Here is a 22,319-nt window from a genome sequence, read left to right on the forward strand (position 1 = left end):
CATAGCCAATGAGGCCTCTGTGTGGACATGTCCTTCTCCTGAGAATTCTGTAAACACCTATATTCCTCCTTGGAAGCGGGAGACATTCTCTCTGTCAGCTCAGTCACTGTGAGGCATTCTTGCTGACAAGCCACAAAGAGACAGACTGATGGCAGCCAGAGCATTGGTGCTGAAGAAGCCACATGGAGACCCTTACCAGCACAGAGATGCTTACACAGCCACAGGATCCACAAGATTTTCCACTCAGTGGCCTGTGATCATCCTGCATTCTGCATCATTGCATGTGTTTCATGAGTCGGAAGAGGAATTTATAGATATGTATTGCACATATGGGCTAAAACTGGACTTAACGACTTGATCTAGACTGGGCTGGGATGTTTTCTTAATGTAAAATTACTCTTTGATTTAAAACTCTTTCTTATGCATATAAGAGTGTCTATGAATTTGTTTCTCCAGTCAACCCAGACTAACACACTGAGTTAACCATGTGGCCATATCTGACCTCTACTAGTTCCACAAAGGATAAGGGAAATCCACCTCTACCTGACTACCTTGCAGCACATGTCAGACAAGTCTCCACTCTCGATCTTCATGATTTGTTCCTCTGGACATCACCTCCGTGGTACCATATATGTTAGTCTTGGTAGTACAGAGATACAAATCCAGTGCCACTCCTAAAGGTATCAGAAAGAGTTTTTATCAAAAAGGCATCCCAGCCCAGTCCAACTCAGGTCCATAAGCCCACTACTATCCCCTCTTCTGACTCACATATTTGATTATCTTTACTTTTATTCGTGTCTTTTTAATGATCTTTTGCTTTCATTTTGTATAATGTTCTTGATGTCATTCCACAGCTCATCAGGTCTTCTGTCATCAGTGTTCAATGAAGCAAATATTTTTTTGAGATGTTCTTGAAATTCAGGTTGGATAGACTCAATGTTGTATGTTGTATCTTATGAACTTGGACCAATTTTCTTAATCTTTTCTATCATCTCTTCCCATAGTAGTAATAAATATTATTTCTGTGTATTCTATCTAGAGAAGTGTATGTGTATAGTTGCTGCTTATGTTACTGGAAAAGGGTATTATCTATGAACAAGTAATAAGTCTTACAAAATTCTACCATGAGATATCCAAATTTGTTTCCTCACCAAGGTCATATTTTCCAACTACTATTCCTTCCTCTTTGTTTATAATTTTTCCATCCCAATCACCAATAATTATCAATGCATCTTGATGCAGGTTTGATCAATTCCAGACTGAAGTTGTTGGTAGAATTCTTCAATTTGTTTATCACTAGCTTTTGTGGTTAGAGCATAATTTTGAATAATAGTAGTGTTGATTGGATTTCCTTGAAGATGGATAAATTATATCTACCACAGTCAGCATTGTGCTTGACCTTGAAATGTCCTTGTTGACAATAAATCAAATGCCATTCCCCTAGATTGTTTCATTCCTGGCATAGTAAGTCATATGATTTTCATATTCAAACTGGCCAGCTCACTATTGCTTAGAATATCAATGCTTATGTGTTCTATGTCATTTTTTACTACTTCCAATTTTCCTACTTCATAGTTCATACATTCCAAGTGTTAGTAGATTTGTCCAGCTGTGTCTTCTCACCTTGAGTTGTTCCCATTAGCAAATGAAGATACTGGGGTTCCATTCCTATATACTTTATTCCATTCTTATCAACATTGTTAACTCTATACTGAGAAAGCAGCTCCTCCTCAGACACATTTCTAGTGCCTTCTGACCTGAGGGGTCCATCCTCTGGCACTGTCACTGCAGTGTTCTGACTCCATTCACCAGGCCTTCAGTACTTTACAAAGTATCCATGTTATACATAAGGTTTTCGGTAACTACTTCCTCTGAAGTGGGCACCAAGTCCTTTGTAGTATGTTCTTTTTCTGAAGCTCCGCTGAAACCTGTAATTTTGGGTGACCTGGCTTGTATATTAAATACCAGTGACCCAGCTTCCAGCATTACAGCAACACACAGGTCACCCTATTATGACAAATTGGCAGAGAAGTAGTTATAATAACAGAAAAAGTTACATATCTGAATTGTCAACCATGCTAGCCATAAAACACCCATTGATGTTTTCAACTCCTCACAATAGTGAATTTGTTAAATTAGTTGCCTTATAAAACTTTGCAGATGTCACAATAGTTAACATAAAATTTTCCCAAACTATACTTACTTTGTGCTATTTGCTGAGCACGTTTTATAAGGGAAAAGTCATGTCAAAATCCTGTTAAAGTGGTTCCACTGCAGCCTAGAAAAGCAGAATCCTCAACATTTAAAACAAGTGAAGTTTCCCTCCGTCACCCAAGCGCCCCTTCCGTAGGGATTCCACAACGTGAAATGGGATAGAAGAGCTTGGGTTTTTCCGTTTCAAAGTTGAAGAGTTTGGGTCATTTATATTTTAATCATCAAACTTGTGGCTTTTCAGCCACAGCATCTTCACTGTCAGATAAGTGTTCACGATGCATTTTTAATATCCTCACACTCGAATTTAAGATCAAACAACTTTAATAGTGGGTCCAAACCACTTGGCCTTGTTTCAAACGGTTTTTCTTGGAAAATTATGAAGTGATTCAAGGAGTTATGATGAAGGTTGTATTGCTGAATAAAATACTCATAGCTTATTAGCATTTGAAATGTAACTAATATGATACAAGAACTAAATTTCTAAGCATATTTTATTTAAATTATTTATATGGAACTGGTGGCTACTGTATTAGAGAGTGCAAATCTAGAGTATTTAAAACTTTGCCTCCTGTTTGCTCTGTACATTCATGGGTACATTTGTAGCAATAATAGATAAAATATACAAATATCCTCTGTTAAATTTGTATATATTTGTGGGTATCCTCTCACTCTTCCATTCATATCTATTGAATCTACACATCTATCCAGGCATCTATTTAGAATTTATCACTATTGAAACCTTGTATATTGTTTATTATATTTGACCTGTTGTCTTTAACTCTTGCAAACATCCCAATACATTGCTCTGTTTCTATCATATTTTTCCCATTTCGCTCTTGTTGAATATTGTCTTGCCCTTCACCAGTTAATACCTGTCTAACATCTAGTCTATATTTTCCTTTCTATTTCCACTTCTTTCCTTTTTCCTCCAAACACTGATAACTATAAAACTTATTTTAGAAGGGGGAGGAGGAGAGAGTGAAGCACATCCTGGCCCACCAGGTCGTGAGAATGATGTCCCTGATTAGAGCAGCCAGTCCACAGAGAGCACAACATAGCTGGCCCCACTATGAGACATGATGCCCCACACTGACCCATGGCCCTACAGGGGACAACACCGGAGACACAGTGTGGGAATTGTGCCTGACTTGATCCCACCACGCTGAGGCAAAGCAATGGGGCAGTACAGCAGAACAGCAAGGGAATGGAGCAGCAAAATCCCCAGGAAATGCTGAAAGTGGACTTTGGGGCCAGGGCATGGTGCCCCAACAGACTGGACTGGGAAACACTCCTAAAGACCAATAAATGATCCTTGAACTAACTACAAGCTGTTCTTTCTTGATGTGTTTTGTTTTGTTCTTTCTCAGTGGTTTGTTGTTGTTGTTTTGTTTTCCTCTGTCTTGTTGCTTTGTTTTCCTCTGTCTTGTTTTTCTGCATGTTATTATCTCCACAGGTCTATCTTAATAAGATTGGCTGGATGAACTATCTGGAAGAAAAACAACGGGACCGACAGTTCCGTGGGGACATGGGATAGGGGGAGTTGAGGGGTAAGGAAGTGGTGCTAACAAACTCAGGACAAGGGAACAACAATGGATCCAAATTGGTGATGAGGTGGGAGTGGCAGACCTGGTAGGGAATGATCAAGGGTAAGGTAACAAAGAGGTATAACTGTAACCCAGGTGGGGATGGAGCATGATAGTGGGACAGGAAGAAAGTCGAGGGAAATAGAGGAAAAATCTAGGAGGCAAAGGGCATTTATAGAGGTCTAGACAAAGACATGTACATATGCAAATATATATATGAGGATGGGGAAATATATCTATGTGCCTATATTTATAGGTTTAGCATTAAGGAGGCGGAAGGACCTTGGGCCTCTACTCAAGCATTCCCTCAATGCATGAATACTTTTTTCTATTAAATTAGCATTCTATGATGCTCACCCTCCCAACACAACTGCTGAAGCCAAAGCGGGTGAACAAGCAAATGTGGTGAAGAAAGCTGATGGTGCCCAGCTATCAAAAGAGATAGCGTGTGGGGTCTTAAAGGATTGAAGATAAACAAGCGACCATCTAGCTCAGAAGCAACAAAGCCCACATGGAAGAACACACCAGCCTGTATGATCACATAGTTCCGAAGGGATCAGTTATCAGGCATCAACGAACAAAAAAATCATATCATTCGGTGCACACCTCCATGATATGATCGCCGAGAACAAATGTGCGCATAAGCAAATGTGGCAAAGAAAGCTTATCGTGCCCAGCTATCAAAAGAGATAATGTCTGGGGTGTTAAAGGCTTGAAGGTAAATAAGCGGCCATCTAGCTCAGAAGCAACAAAGTCCACATGGAAGAAGCACACCAGCCTGTGCGACCACGAACTCTCAAAAGGATCAGGAATAAGGCATCATCAGAAAAAAAAAATCTTACCATAGTGAATGAATGGCGAAGTGCAGAGTGTAGACCCAAAGCCTATTTGTCAGCCGCTGGAGATCCCCTCCCAGAAGGGTCCAGGGGAGGAGATGAGTCAGTCAGGGTGTGATGTAGCACTGATGAAGAATACAGCTTTCCTCCAGTTCCTAAATGCTTTCTCCCCACCTCACCCCCCCAACTACTATGATCTGAATTCTACCTTGCTATTCTGGATAGAGCAGAGGATGTACACTGGTACAGATGAGAGCTGGAGGCACAGGGAATCCAGGGCATATGATACCTTCAGGACCAGGGGTGTGAGGGGCGATACTGGGAGGGTAGAGGGTGAGTGGGTTCGAAAGAGGGAACTGATTACAAGGATCTACATGTGACCTCCTCCCTGGGGGTTGGACAACAGAAAAGGGGTGAAGGGAGACACCGGATAGGGCAAGATATGACAAAATAATAATTTATAAATTATCAATGGTTCATGAGGGAGTGGGGAGTGGGGAGGGAGGGGAATAAAGGACTTTATGCAAAGGGTTTAAGTGGAGAGCAAATATTTTGAAAATGATGAGGGCAAAGAATGTACAGATGTGCTTTACACAATTGATGTATGCATGGATTATGATAAGAGTTGTATGAGTCCCTAATAAAATGTTTTTAAAAAAACCTTATTTTAGTGTGAATAACTTTTCTTGACCATTTATAATACCTGGGTTGTTGGTTTATTTTGGTTATTTTAAATCATTTTCTTGGGGGCTCATACAATTCTTATCACAATCCATACACACATCCATTGTGTCAAGCACATATGTACATTTTTTGCCGTCATCATTCTCAAAACATTTGCCTTCTACGTGAGCCCCTCCCTCCCCACCACCCTCCCTCATGAACCCTTCATACTTCATAAATTATTATTATTTTGTTATATGTTACACTGTGCGATGTCTCCCCCCCACCCCCGCCCTCTTCTCTGCTGTCCATTCCCCAGGGAGGAGGCTATATGTAGATTCTTGTAGTCAGTTCCCCCTTTCTACCCCACTTCCCTGCACCCTCCAGGCATCACCACTCTCAACACTTATCCTGAAGAAGTCATCTGTCTTGGATTCCCTGTGTTTCCAGTTGCTATCTGTACCAATGCACATCCTCTGGTCTAGCCAGATTTGTAAGGTAGAATTGGGATCATGATAGTGTGGGGTAGGGGGGAGGAAGTATTTAAGAACTAGTGGAAAGTTGTATGTTTCATCTTCGCTACCCTGCACCCTCACTGGCTCATCTCCTCCACACAACCCTTCAGTAATGGGGTGGCCAGTTGCCCACCGATGGGCTTTGAGTCTCCACTCTGCACTCACCCACATTTACAATGATATGATTTTTTTGTTCTTTGATGCTTGATACCTGAACCCTTTGACAGTTCATGGTTACACAGAGTGGTATTCTTCTTCCAAGTGGGCTTTGTTGCTTTTGAGCTACATGACTGCTTGTTTAGCTTCAAGCCTTTAAGGCCCCAGACACTATATCTTTTGATAGCCGAGCACCATCAGCTTTCTTCACCACATTTGCTTATGAACAAGTTTGTCCTCAGTGATAGTATCAGGGAGGTGGGCACCCACTGATACGGTTTTTAGCTCTTTGATGTCTGATAACTGATCACTTCTACACCTGTGGTCAGACAGGCTGGTGTGCTTCTTCCATGTGGGCTTTGATGCTTCTCAGCTAGATGGCCTCTTGTTTATCTTCAAGCCTTTAGACCCCAATTGCTATATCTTTTGATAGCTGTGCACCATCAGCTTTCTTCACCACGTTTGTTCATGCACACATTTTTCTTCAACAATCGTGTCAGGAAGGTGTGCATCCTGGAATGCCAATTTAATAGAACAATGTGTTCTTGCATTGAGTAAGTGCTTGAGTGGAGGCCCAATGTCCATCTGTTGCCTTAATACTAAACCTATAAGAATATGCATGTTGATCTGTTTCCCCGAACTCTTATATAAATATATTTACATATGTACATTCTAGTCTTTAGACCTCTATAAATAGCCTTTATCACCTAGTTCTTTCCTCTATTTCCTTTTATGTTCCTCTTGTCCCATTTATCATGCTCAGCCTTCATTTGGGTTTCCGTAACTTCTTTCGGTCACATTGCCCTTTCTGGATCCCTACCAGGCCTCTCACACCCTCCTTGCCACTGACTTTGGATCACTTGTTACTCCCCTGTCCCTGGGTTGGTCAGCACCACCTCCTTACTCCCGCATCCCCCTCTCCCGAGTCCCCCTGGAACCATTGATCCCATTGTTTTCTCCTCCAGACAATTCGTCCAGCCTACCTTTTCTAGATAGATCTGCAGAGATAATAATATAGACCAAAAATCAAGCCATAGCAAGACAGGCAATGAACACAGCGATGAAAACAAAAAAGAAAACCAATTACCCATAGAAAAATAAATTAATTAAAAGAAAAAAAATTTTAAAGAAAGAAAAACCTGTAAATAGATCACGGTCTGATTTTTTATCTCTAGGCGTGTCCTTCAGTCAGGTCAGGTGGGGTACCATGCTCTGGCCCCAGGGTCTGTCCTTTGTACTCTCTCAGGGGCTCCCTGTGCTGTTCCCACAGTTGGTTTGCCACATGGTTTTAGTGGTTTGCCTCAGTGTCACAGGGTCAGTCTGGGCCAACCCAACAGTGAGTTTCCAGTGTTGTCCCCCTTAGGGCCCTGGGCCATCAAGGGAGAGCTTGTTTCGTAATGGGATCAACCATATTGTCCACTCTGTGCACTGGCTGTTCAGAGCGGGGATATCATCCTCCCGGCCTGATGGGCCAGGATGTGCTCCACTCTCTTCCTCCCCCTTCATTTGCTCCCATTTGGTCTCATCAGACATACTCCTCTCTCCTAGCTGCAGCTTCAGTGCCATCCTCTCAAGTAAATTCTTCTGAGAGAAAGGACAGTTTTCCACATAGCTGATATGGGGGCCAAGCCCTCAGGCCCCTCCACTGGCTCCCCACTCCTTCTTGGCACACTGCATTCATCTGGCAGTGGCTTATTATCTGGTCCCTCGGTCCCTGTGGAGGCACAAACAATACCCTCCCTTTGGGTGGCTCAGTGTCCTATTCCCCCACCACACTTTTTTTTTTCTTTCCCTTTTCCTCCCTCCCCGCCCCCTTTTTAGTTGGCTGCCATATGTATACTTGGACTTGGTCTGGCCCCTGCCATCCTACCTGGACCTCACTCGGGATGATTTTTTAGCATTAAATTTATTAAAACAAGTTTCTTCACTAGTAACTGTGAGGGAATGCTTTTCTAAGAAATGTGTGAATTTATTTCAAAATATGAGCCCATGTTCACCAAAGTTTTATTCTATGAACATGTGATTGTTTTGATAGTGAGATGAATGCAGTAACTGAACTAAGCAATAGGTTATATTGGGCTTTTCCCTCATATCACTTGAATCATGTTGAGATATTACAGTTTGTTTTTATATTTTGAAAAAGGTAATTTGTTAGTCTCCACATGTTAGTTTCCTCCTTTATCTAAGGGAGAAGACAAAATGCAATCCATGTGATCTGCCTCTGAGAAATGTCAAGGCAATTGAAAAATCATGAAATGAGGTATATGGAGTCTTGATGAAAATAGAATGCACAGTAGGAAAAGAAGGTGCTATCTATTTGGGTCAATTCTCTGTGTGGCCATGTAGATAAATTCTTCTCATGAGAGAAAATAACAGTAGAGTATTTAGTTGAAGCTGTGAAACAAATGTAGGGTCTAGCTAAATTTTCCCCACTGTTGTCCATATGAAGCACATATATTTTGCTAATCATCTTTATTCTGAAGTCTGAGATGACCGAACTAGGTTTGGAAGTAACACTATTTTTCCAATTATCCAGTTTCCCAAATACTATATCCCAGAAAGAGAATCGACTTCCTAAACACTGTTTTTAACATGATTCTCCCAGGTTCCTAATCCTGTATGAGCCTCTGGGAACACGTGTGCTACAGTGTCCATCACTTGAAACCGAGGAAGCCAGTATAGGCTCCACATTTTGTGTGCAAGAAGCCTAAGGGGTTTGTTTCACACAGAAAAACTGAGGATACTTGGTCCTAGACAGCTTCAGTGGTACAGCATTTGAACATGAAATCCCTATTTGGAAGTTCTACCATTGCTTTAATGAGTCAAGAATCTGCCAAGACCCAAATCTTCAGAACCAGTGAGAGAAGGGCCCGCATATGATCAACAACTCCTTGGATTCCAATTAATTAGTATCATATGATTATGACACACAAAAAAAGCCCTTCAACTTGCTGCCATCATGTCAATGTTGACTCATGGTAACCCTTTTGAACAGGATAGAAATGCCCCTGTGATTTTCTGAGACTGTAACCACATTGGAGTAGAAAGCCGCAGGTCTTTCTCTCAAGGAGTGGCTTGTGCTTTCACTGTTGGTAATCTTTCAAATCACAGTCCATTGTTTATACACGATACCACCAGGGATGTGCAGTAGGTGAGAAAACAAATTATTTCTTGGCTTATCTGACAGCATCTTTAATTCCTAAGAAAATCCAGAGATTTATGTGCAACAAAACCATGGAGTAAATATGTCTAGTTGGTGTTGCTAACTATTAAAATGCCTAGTTTAGAATAAAAATCAAAATAATACAAAGCTACTAACTAAGATCCAACTAAATGTTTCCACAGAAATGCAGTTTAATTGTAAAGACACAGGTTAAAGCTAATTGATGGAATAACCACAACCACCACAAACACCACACACACATGCAACCCAATTAAAACTGGGAAAAGGTAAAATAAATAACTTAATAAAGTACATGAGCAAACACTCCAACAAAGGATATTTCAATAGTTGACAGACACATATAAAGATTATCAATGTTATTAGCCATCAGATAAATGCAAATCAAAAGCAACCAGGGATAAGCATTTCACTCCCACCAGGAACAGTTAGGATGAAAATAAACTTTAAAATGGAAAAGAACAAAGGTTTGAAGGGATTTGGAAAAATTAGAATTCTCACCGACTGTTTGTGGGAATGCAAAATCTAGCAAACAGTCTGGAAATTCCTCCAACTACTAGAGAAAATGTTGTCATAAAATAAAAAAAATAACCCTCCACCCCCAACCAAACCCACTGCCATGGCTTCAATTAACTCATAGTGACCCATTAACACAGAGTAGACATGCCCCATTAGGTTTGGGGGAATGTAAATATTTATGGGAGAAGACAGCTTAATCTTTCTTTGACCCTACTTATAACCTGCTATGCCACCCAGAAATTCTACTTCTCAGTATATACAGGAGCTCTAACCACTTAATTGGTTTTATTGTAAGGTATTAACCAAAGGTCAGCATTTGGAACTCACCAGCACTTCATAGCTGAAATTTTCTGCTCCCATAAAAATTTGGTGCTTTACAAACCCTGGGGAGTGTGGGGGGAGGTCAGATCCTTATAGACATCTTCCCTGAAGGCAGTCCCTGCAAGACTGCTGTCTCCCCACACCACAGGGGTGGGCCTGCTCCCTGCTGCTGGAGACAACAGATTACTTCTCACTGAAGCTTGGGACCATTAGCTTGGTTCCTGTAGGTGGGGTTTACACCCTACTGTTTATGGTTCCTATGAAGGTCCAGAAAACAGGTCAAGGTTAGGTTGCCATCCTAAATCTAGGATCTGCCCATCTTGTCACATGTATACCCCCAATCCCTCCTCTTCCTATTGCGTGTAGTTCCCTAGACCACCCCCTCTCATTACTGTATTACCTATAGCACAGCCCCTTCCTGTGACGTATGTCCTTACCTGTAATTAGGGGGCTTGCAGGTCTCCAGAGAATATAAAACCCTGGGCAAGCATTAAAGAGCTCTCTCTCTCTCTCCATGTGGACCACCAAGGGGGGCTGAGGTGAGCATGCTACCATGAATTGTTTCTGACTCCATTTATTTCAATATTTCTCTTCTATCTCTCATGCTCTCTGTAACTTTGCTATAATCTCGACTTATTATTGATGTACAATTGCACTTACTGGACCAGTAATGATGTGTTAGGGGCTGGCTTCCCCTGTCAGGAGAGCAATTCTACTCTCTCCTACAGGTTCACTATGAGTTAAAATTGATACAATGGAGTGAGTTTGTTTTTTTGATAGGTATATTGGAGTGAGAAAAACACATGCATATACACACCTATGTTTATTGCCATACTATTCATATCAGCAAAAATATAAAAATTATCTAAGTGTCCATCATTAGATGAATGGATAAATAATGTGTAGTACATATATCAATAAAACGCTACTCAGAGATAAAGAAAAATATCTTTCTAAAACATCTTGCAACATGGATGAACCTTGTGTGGAGCAAAATAAGTCAATCACCAAAAGGAAATATTATACATTTTCACTTTTAAGAAATAACATGAAAAGATAAACATAAAAACTAATATTTATTAGTGACTTCTAGGGATTGGGGCAGATTGGAGAAATGAGTTTCTCTTTAGATTATACATACTGGTGTGTTTGGTGATGGTAACAACACCAAGTGAATGTGATATGCGCACAACTTAACAAAAGTAAACAATTTTACCAAGATGTACATAAGAAAAAAGGATCTTTTGGCAATCACTGTAGCACATATAATTTGGCAACAGTAACAACAACCAAAAGATATATATATATATATATATATATATATATATATATATATATATATATATATACTTTTATAAACATTTCATAGGTTTTCTAATGCTATAAATCTTTAGAGAAGTAGAAAGTTTCATCTTTCTCTTATGAAGTGGCTAGTGGATTTGAAGCGTTGATTTTGTTGTTAGCAGCCCAATATTTAACCCTCTACTCCCCCAGGGTTACTTGTGTATATTCATATGCCAGAATGTGTGTGAATATGTGTATGCATTATACCTCTCGAGATTGGTTTTCTAAGTTTAAAAACAGGTTCAAATGCTTTGGTTAATCGACATAACAATTAGCTTAGTTTATTGAATAGAGTCTGGGATCTTAACAACTTGTGAAAAGCTATTTCGAAGAAAACTATCAGTCTTTACTTATATGAAGCAAAAAAAAGGAAAGAAAGAAAAAAACAGAAAGAAAAATTAGTTTAGCACTGAAGCTACGGTTCAGGGAGAGGGGCATGTCTGAGCAGAGCACACAGGAGCAAGCAAAGAAGGAAGGAAAATGGAACATATTCTGGCCCACCAAACCACAAAGATGATATTCCTGCTCTGAACAGTCAATGTACAGAGAGAACCATAGGGCTAGCCCCACTATGAGACACAATATCCCTCACTGACCCCGAGCGCTAAGGGGCACAAGACTGGAGACACAATGCAGGAAGTGAGCCCAATCTGCCCCCACCACATCAGGGAGAAACATGAAGGGCCTGCAGAGCAGTAAGGGGAGCAAAGCATTTAAGTCCCCGGGGAATACCAGAAATAGACTTTGGGGCCAGAGCATGGCACCCCATCAAAACTCAACCGGAAAACCCTCATAAAAACCAACAAATCAGACCTGGAACTATTTATAGGGTTTTCTTTTTTGTTGTTTGTTTGCTTGAGGGTTTTTTTTGTTTTGTTTTGTTTTGCTTTTTGCTGTTTGTTTTATTTTGTTTTTGTGCTTATTGTTGTTTTTGCATGTCTGTCTAGACGGATAAGATAGGCAGAATAAACAATCTGGTGGTGAAACGAACAGGAACAACTGTTTAAGGAGAGGGGACATAGAAGAGGGGGAGGTGGAAAAAGGAAGGGGTGTGTCAACAATCCTAAGGACAAAGGAACAAGTGATGTAAAATACACAGGGAGGAGGATGTAGGATGCCTGGTGGGGCTTGATCAAGAGCAATGTAGCTGAGAGGAATTACTGAAACCTGAAACATGATAGTGGGATGAGAGAAAAGTAAAAGGAAATAGAGGAAAAAACTAGGAGTCAAAGGATATTTCTAAAGGTCTAAATAGAGGCATGTACATATGTAAATATATTTATATACAATGATAGGGAAATAGATCTATGTATATATATTTAAATGTTAAGTATTAAGGTAGTAGATGGATATTGGGCCTCTACACAAGTACTCCCTCAATGCAAGAACACTTTGTAATGCTCACCTTCCCAACAAGATGGCTAAAGACACAATGGGTGCATAAGCAAATGTGGTGAAGAAAGCTGATGGTGTCTGACTATCAAAAGATAAAGCACCTGGGGTCTTAAAGGCTTGAAGATAAGTGGACACCTAATTGAGAAGCAACAAAACCTACATATAAAAAGTACACCCATATCTGTGATCATGAGGTGTCGATGGGATCAGGGATCAGGCATCGAAGACCCAGAACAAAAAATTATATCAATATGAATGAGGCGGTGTGCAGAGTGGAGACCCAAAACCCATCTGTAGACAATTGGACATCCCCTCTCAGAAGGGTCACAAGGAAGAGACGAGCCAGTCATAATGCAGTATGGCATTGATGAAACATACAATTTTCCTCTAGTTCTTTAATGCTTCCTTCCCCCTCACTATCATGACCCCAATTCTACCTTACAAGTCGGCTAAACCAGAGCAGGTACACTGCTACGGATAAGAGCTCACAACACAGGGAATCTGGGACAGATAACCCCCTTAGGACCAATAATGAGAGCAGTGACACCTGAAAAGGAAGGGGAAGTTGGGAGGAGAAATATGGAACCAATCACTATGATCAACATATAACCCACTCCAAGGGGGACAGACAACATAAAAGTGGATGAAGGAAGACAGCACTTGGTGTAGGTGACCAGATTTTAACATTGGTAAAGCGGGACACCATTGATAAAACTCATATCCTGGTGAAATAGCCACATGGCAGCTGAAAACCATATAACCTAGCTTGTGCATTCTTTTCCAAAATCAGGACTTATTAAAAATGCCGCAGGATGCGGAAACAATTGTTAAAAATCGGGACTGTCCCGCCAAAAGCAGGACGTCTGATTACGAGTGAAAAGAAAATGTTTTGAAAATGATGATGGCAACATATGTACAAATGTTCTTGACATAATATATCTATGCATTATGACAAGAGCTGTAAGAGTCCCCAATATAATGATTAAAAAAAAAAAGATTATGAGTGTACACACACCACAGTCCTATTCTGCCCACTTACCAACTGTTCTCATTAATTTCACATAGTTGGATACTGATAAAATAGAAAAAAATTATGAAACAGAATGGCAAATTCCTTTTTAAAAATCCACATATAACCAGTTTTAGAAACACATATAGTAAAATCGGAATGGTCCAAAAAGATCAGCACAGACCCTGCCCAAAGATTACACTCAAATTGGTGAAGATTTTCGCATTTTTTGCTTCAGTAAAATATCAAAAGCTTCATTAAAAATCCATACTTAAAAGTCAGTTGAGACTACTACACTAAGATAATTTTAAATTGTCAAGTAAAATCAACCCACTTTAACCTAAGTAATAGCTTGGCTCAAATAAACAAAAAAAAAAAGGAAATCATTTGTATGTACTAGGCTTCTTTAAAAAATCACTTATATAAGGTCAAATGGTCAATAATTATTGTTTAGAAAAGATGAGAAGACATGGGGAAATGGAAAGTAGATTAATGAAAATGGGACAACCTGAACAGAAATGAATGCTATTGCATTGTGAAGAATGTAACTAATGTCAATTGACAACTTGTGTAGACATTATGGAAAGAGAATCTAAACTGCATCTAAGCCTTCACTGAAAATGCAATGAAATATCCTTTAAAAAATAAAATAGGTAAATAAATTTTTATTTCTAATTTTTTATTTCATTTCAGGTAATCAATTTCGTATGGGCAAAAGTATAAACAGTTCTCCAAAGAGGATGTGTGTAGCTAATAATCACATGAAAAGATGTTCACATCATGAATTTTGAAAATGCAAGTCAAATCACGGTAAGATACTATTTCATCCCAATTTGGATGATTATATAGGAACCCTGGTTGTACTGAGGGTTGACCGTTAGCCAGCTCTTGAATATTTCATGTCAAATTGGCATGTGAGGCCTAATAATTTCCAATGATGTGACCTAACAGAAGATTAGGTTGGTGTGAAATCCTTTTGTCCAGATGCAAATGAAAGAAAGTTTCCTTGGGGGTTAGCCTACTTCCTATAAAATGGGAATGCTTGCTTTTTTTTGCTGAGTCTGGATTCTGTTATCTGATATGTCAAATGCTGGTTCTGTGGACTTGAGCCAATGACCTATCATATGCTTGCTGATCCTATTTAGTGGCCTGACATTTGACCTGTCAAACTTGGATTAATTCACATATCCAGTAACAAATTTACTCTGTGATCTTCCTGCCTATTTTGGTTTCATCAGATACTAAAGCTACAGGAGCCAGGTGAAATGTCTAGTCTAACATGTGGCCCATGGACTTGGAACCAAACTGGACTCTCCACTTTTACAATTACATTAGTTCTACTTTCACATACACTTCTCTGTGTTCCTGTGTGTGCTCATGCACATATGTCACTGATTTTCCTTCTCTCCAGAAGTCAGCCTAACATAGCTGCTAACCTCAAGGTGGACAGTTCAAACCAAGTAACCATTTTACAGGGGTAAAATTAGGTGCTCTACTACTATGAAGATGTATTGTCTCAGAAAACCTACATACCGGGTCACTATGAGTCTGAATCAACTCAACAACATTGTTTTGAAATTGATTATAGGAGCCCTAGTTACCCAGTGTGGTATTTATATAATCATTTGTGAATTTGAGGATAAGAATGAAGGGGTGGAATCTAGTCGGTCAATTGGGTCATAGCCAATGAAGCCTCTCTGTGGGCATAGCCTTCTCCTGAGAATTTTGGGAAATCTGTTATCTCCTCCTTGGAGTCCCTGGGAAACATTGCTGCTGACAAGACACATGGAACTACACTAGTTTCCTGAGCTGGAGAAGCCACGTGAATCTACTCTGATGCAATCAGACCTCTAAAGCCAGAGAAACCCTGTAGAGACCCCTGCCAGGGCTGAGATTTAAACCTCATTGGATCCAAAGACTTTCTACCCACTACACTTGTTGTCATTGCATGTGTTTCTTGAGTCTAAAGAGGACTGTATAGATTAGTATCAGACATATGGGCTAATATCAGACTTATGGGCTTGGGCTGGACTATTTTGGGATGCATTTTTAATGTACAATTACCCCTTTATATAAAACTCTCTCTTATATACATATGAGTTTCAATGGATTTGTTTCTCTAGTCTACTCAGACTAATACACCCAGTGATTAAATGCTTGACTGCAAACCAACAGGCTAGTATTCAAACCCATTAGCCATTTTACCAGAAAATTATGTGACAGTCTATTTTGTAAAAATTTGGGATATCCTCTGGGGAAGTTCTATCCTGTCTAACAGGATTATTTAGAGCCAGAATTAACTCAAAGTTTTGAGGATAACTTTTATCAGAGAAATATAAAATATTGGCACATCTTTGGAGAAACTGAGAAAAAATTTGCCATTGCTGCTGTGGATGCAAAATGGTATAGCCACTGGAAAAACAGTTTCTCAAAAGGTTAATTAGAGAATTATCATATGAGTCATCAATTTCACTACCAGGTATAATTCAAAAGTCTTGAAAGCAGGCACTCAAAGAGATACTTGTACACCAATGTCATTGCAACATTATTCGTAATAGCCAAAGGGTGGAATTTATCCAAATGTGGATAAGTAAATGTGGTAGCGTTATAAAATAAGATATATTTCAGCCATAAAAAGAAATGAAGTTCTGATATATGCTACCACTTGAATAAACATTGAGAGCAGTATGCTGACTGAAATAACTTGTAAGGAAATCATATGATCCCACTTATCCGAAGTATATAGAATAGGCAAATACAGGGAGATAAAAGGATAACAGTGGCCATCAGACATGCTTGTTTTTACTATTGTGGCTAGTGTGTTGCTTGATGTTAGAAGATATGCCATTGGTATTTCAAACACTGCCAGGTCACCCATGGTGAAGGTTTCAGCAGGTCTTCCAGACTAAGAACAGATTAGGAACAAAGAAAAGGAGCTTCACTTCTGAAAATGTAGCCTCTGAAAATCGTATGAATACCAGTAGAATATTATCTGATATAGCACCAGAAGATGAACAACTCAGGTTGGAAGGCACTCCAAATTTCACTAGGCAAGAGCTGCCTCCACAAAGTAGAACTGGCCTTATTGATACAGATGGAACAAATGTTTTGTAACCTTCATTTAATGATGGGAAAGTACTCAAAATTAGGAGAAACCACTTCAAACATCCATTAAAAATTGGAAAGTGGGATATCTGAAATACAAATATAGGAAATTTATAAGTCATCAGAAATGAACTGGAATGCATAAAAACTGGTAGGCTAGCCATTCGTGAGCTGAACTGACTGGTATTGACTTATTTGAATCAGATAATCAGGCGTCCTCAAACTATGGCCCGTGGGCCACATACGGTCCACTAAGGACATTTATCCCGCCTGCCAGGTGTTTTACCCCGTTTGTTTTTTACTTCAAAATAAGATATGTTCAATGTGCATAGAAATTTGTTCATAGTTTTTCTTTTAATTATAGTCTGGCCCTCCAATGTGTCTGAGGGACAGTGAACTGTTCCCCTCTTTAAAAAGTTTGATGACCACTGGTTCTGTAAGAAATTACAAATTCAAGAGGAATTATATCACATTGAGCATCAAAAAGAACATCTCATGGTCTCTATTGAAGTACAATGTAGCCTGTGATAGGACAACATCTATATTCATACATGGAAGACAACTTATGCAAAGATAACAAATAGTACAACTATTATTGAAATTTAAACATCTACCACTAAAGCTAGTATTGAAGAAATTGAAGATCTTTACCAACTTCTGCAGTCTGAAATTAATCAAGCATACAGTTTAGATAGATTGGTCTGTATTGGTAACTGGAAAGAGACAAAAAGGAGGATAAGTAGTTGGAAGATATTCATCAGGAGGTGATAGAAACAAGAATAGCAACCACATGATAGAGTTTTGCAAGACCAATTCCTAATAATTGGAAATAACCTTTTCAATAACATCATTGATGACTCTTCATATGAACATCACCAAATGAAACACATTGAAACCAAGTAGAGTATATCTGCAGAAAATATCAAGGAGAAGTATACAATATTATTACTCAGTACAAAGTGGAGATGATGGAAATTATGATATAAGGTTTTGTGTCAACTTGATTGGGCCAGCGTTCTCAGCCAGCGTTAGGCAGTTAAAGCTAATAATTTCACTTGATGAGATCTAATACAGTGCAATTAGATGCCACTAGTCAGTTCTGACTCATCTCAACCCTATGCCTAACAGGAAGAAGCACTTCTCAGATCTCAGGGATTCTCACAATTGTTCAATGATCCCACTGTTCAGCCACTCTGTCAATCTCTTTCATCCAGGGTTTCTTTTACACCCCCCTCCACTTTACCAAGCATGATTACCCATGTCCAGAGAATAATCTCTCCTAATACAATGCCCCCAAATTTGTGAGAGAAAGTGTTATCTTTGCCTCTAAATAGCCTTCTGGCTGTACTTCTTTCAAGACATGCCTGTTTTGTCAGTCCATGGCAAAATACATCTTTGCCATGTTTCCTTTGATCATCCTTATTCAATGTCCAAATCACATGCAAAAGAGGAAATTGAAATATGGTGTGATAGCATTTTTGGGTTTGTTTGGGTTCTTTTGTTGTTGTTATTGTTATTGTTTTTTGCCAACACGGCATACATTAGAAGATGTAGGTAGTTTAACTTGTTGATCAGGTCCCAGCTTGATGACCTCTTTTGAAGATGTGACTGAGATAAATGATTCCTTGAGCCAAACCCCTTCCGCTCTCTCCCTGGTGATCAGACCACCGTGCTACCTGAGCTAGCTGCACTGTCTCAACCATGTGCTGCGCTACCTGTGGGCTCAGCCAACCTCTGGACCATGGTGGACCCAGTTGCTGTGTGGTACTCTTCCATGACCTAGCACTGCCCCACTTTGCTGTGTCTGCTGCCTGCGGGCCGACTCTACTCATCTTCCCACCACTCCAGATGCCACCCCACCCTACAGCCACTTGATTCCCCTACATCAACACCATGGTGCTTTGCTACTTGCTACCCTGCACTACTGGCCTCTGCTCCACCTCAACATCTCATCTTCCTACTGTTTGCTTCCTTGGCCTTGTGCAAGTGGCTGGTGGGAGCTGGAAGGACCTTCAGTATATTAACTGTTCCACAAAATTGAGTTGGACTGAGTTGTCTGTACTGCCACGTGGACCCATTTGCTGCTGTATTCCTTTTTTGCTATAAAAACCTGTATAATCATAAGTGGCCTACTTTTGTTTCTATAGGGAACGCTGCCTAACACACATGATTTGGCTTAAGTATGACTTGGTCCTCAAAGTAATATCCTTGCTTTTGAACACTTTAAAGATGTCTGTACAGGATATTTTCCTAATGTAATGTGTCAAGAACATTATACATGAAGTAAAAGGTCACTAAAAAGACAGGAAATAAAGATCAAAGAAGATGTCAGGAGAAACTCTGATGCTTACCCTTAATTGTAGAGTACTTTAAAAAACTGGGGAAAATATGTTGAAGTGAAAGGTTTGAGCAGAAAATTTCAAAGGGCAGCTCAAGAAGAGAGAGTTAAATATTATCATGAACTATCCAAAGACAAAAAGTTAGAAAACCGAAAAGTAAGAACATACCCAACATACTTAAACTGAAAGAACTCAAACCGTGAGTAGCAATACTGAAAGATTCTATGGGCATAATATTGAATGATAAGTAGGAAGCATCAAATGAAGATGACATAACACATAGAGTCACTATATTAGAAACAAACTTAACATTCCATCAGTTTAGGAGGTAGCATATGAGCAAGAACCAATGTTACTATAAGAAGAAGTTCAAGCTACATTGAAAGCATTTGTAAATAACAAGGTTCCAGCAATTGATGGAATACCAATCGGAATGTTTCAAATAGCACATGAAGTACTGGAAGCATTTACTCGTCTATGCCAGGGAAGTTTGAAGACAGATACTTGAATGACTGACTGGAAGAGATTCATATCTGTACACATTCCAAAGAATGGTGACCCAACAGAATGCTCAAAATAGTGAATAATATCATTGATATGAAATACTAGTAAAATTTTGCTGAAGATAATCAAAAAATGGTTGCAGCAGTCCATTTACAGGGAGCTGCCAGATTTTCAGGCCAGATTCAGAACAAGACATGGAACAAAGGATGCCATTGCTGATGTCAGATGGATCTCAGCTGAAAGTAGAGAATATCAGAAAGATGTTTACTTGTGCTTTATTGACTATGTCAAAGCATTAGACTATGTGGATCTAAATAACCTATGGATAGTATTGAGAAGAATGGGATTTCCAGAATACCTCATTCTATTCATGCAGAACTTCAAGAGGCAGTTGTGCAAACAGAACAAGGGAATACTGCATGCATTGAGATCTGAAAAGGTCTGCATCAAGGTTGCATCCTCTTGCCATATTTATTCAATCTGTTTACTGAACAAATCATCAGAGAAGCTGGATTATATGAAGAAGAATGTGGCACCAGAATTGGAGGAAGGGTTAACAAACTATGATATGCAGATGATATAACCTTGCTTGCTGGAAGTAAGGAGGACTTAAGGTACTTGTTGATGAAGATAAAGGATTACAGCCTTCAGTGTGGATTACAACTCAATGTAAAGAAGACCAAGATCCACACAAAGGGACCAACAGGGAAAAATGATAAATGGAGAAACAATGGAAACTTTGAAGGATTTAAACTTGCATAGATGCACAATCAATGCTTACGGAAGCAGCAGACAAGAGATCAAGTTATACAATGGGTTGGGTATATTGGGTAAATATGCTGCAGAATTCCTCTTTAGAATACTGAAAATTAGGATGTTACTCTAAGGACTAAGACATGCCTGACCTAAGGCATAGTATTTTCAATACCCTCATGTGCACATGAAACTGGGACATTAACTAAGGAAGACGAATGAACAGGAACATATGAATTGTGATGCTAGTGAAGAATATTGACATATCATGGACTACAAGGACAAACAAATCTGCCTTCGAATGAATATGGTCAGAGTGCTCGTTGGAGACAAGGATGGAACACACTTAGAGGAAAGTATTTTACATATTTTGGACATGTTGTCAGGAGAGACCAGTTCTTGGAGAAGAACATCATGTTTGGTAAAGTGGAGGGGCAGTTAAAAATAAGAAAGCCCTCAATGATATGGATTAACATAGCAGTTGCAATAATGGGCTTGTCAACCATAGGAAAAATTGTGAGGATGCTGCAGGACCAAGCAGTGTTTAGTCTGCTGGTAATAGGGTTGCTCTGGGTTGGACCTGACTCAGTGGCACCTAATAAAAACATCAACAACAAAGATTTGTTAATGAAGTCTGATATTTATAACCTGGGAACTGCCTATTTCGAAGGATTCTATGGACAAAATACACACATGTTTGCCATTTGCTACACTGTGGCGGCTTAAATGTGGTTATGATGGTAGCAGGATCAATTGTGATGAATGGATTTCAACATAACATTCTGAGCCAGTTCAATTCTCAAAAATTAACCCTGAAAACTTTGTAAAGATGAGGAACATTATTTGACATAGTGTCAGGGATGAACCTTTCAAGTTGGAATGTCCACAAAATAAGATAGGAAGAATTGCAGAATTGACTTAATGATATGTATAGAGCAACACTTTCGAGACCCTTATTTTCTGATGGGGCATTATTCAAAATGAGAGGAAACAATTGCAAACATCCATTTATAATCAGAACACGGTATGTTACAAGTACAAATATAGCAAAATTGGAAGTTGTAAAAACAAATGAACACATAAAGATCAATATTCTAACCATTAGTAGACTAAAGTTGACTGACAGTAGTTATTTTGAATTAGACAATCATATGGTTTACTATGTCTAAAGGAAAATTTCAAGAGAAATGACATTGTATTCATCATCATCATCATCATCATCATCAAAAAAACATTTCAAGACTTATCTTAAAGTACTATGCTGTTGTGGTAGGATAACATCAATACCCATATAAGGATGACAAGTTAATGCAACCATGATAAAAACTTATGCAGAAGCCACTAAAGCCAGTGTTGAAGAAATCCACCAACATCTGCAGATTGAACTTGTTCAAACATGAAATCAAGATCAATTGATATTTACTGGTGATTTGAAAATGAAAGTTGGAAACAACAAGGAAACATAATTAGTAGGCAATGTGGATATAAAAGGAGCTGGGGAACACGTGGTAGAATTTTTTGAGACTGACAACTTCTTCATTGCAAATATCCTTTCAACAACATAAACAATGGCTATACATAAACAGTGGCTATACAACTGGACCTCACCAGATGGACTACACCAAAACCAAATGGACTATATCTGTGGGAAGAGACAATGGGAAAGATCAATATCATCATACAAAAGAAGACCAGGAACCTACTTTAAAACAGACCCTCAATTAATTGCACATACACAAGTTCAGGTTAAAGATAAAGAAAAGTAAAACAAGTCCACTAGAAATGAAATATGACCACAAGTATATTCCAAAAATCTAGACGCCATCTCTAGGGGAGATTAGATACACTTAATATTGTTTATTAAATACCTAGAAAAACTGTG

At 39.2% G+C, this 22,319-nt stretch overlaps 1 pseudogene; it reads left to right on the plus strand.

Annotated features, from left to right (window-relative positions):
- The first annotated feature begins 13,866 nt into the window (after window positions 1–13,866).
- Window positions 13,867–13,966, plus strand: LOC142436773 (U6 spliceosomal RNA; annotated as a pseudogene).
- Window positions 13,967–22,319: the final 8,353 nt, after the last annotated feature.

This window comes from Tenrec ecaudatus, unplaced genomic scaffold (genome assembly GCF_050624435.1).
Source record: "Tenrec ecaudatus isolate mTenEca1 unplaced genomic scaffold, mTenEca1.hap1 Scaffold_603, whole genome shotgun sequence".
NCBI classification, from domain to species: Eukaryota; Metazoa; Chordata; class Mammalia; order Afrosoricida; family Tenrecidae; genus Tenrec; species Tenrec ecaudatus.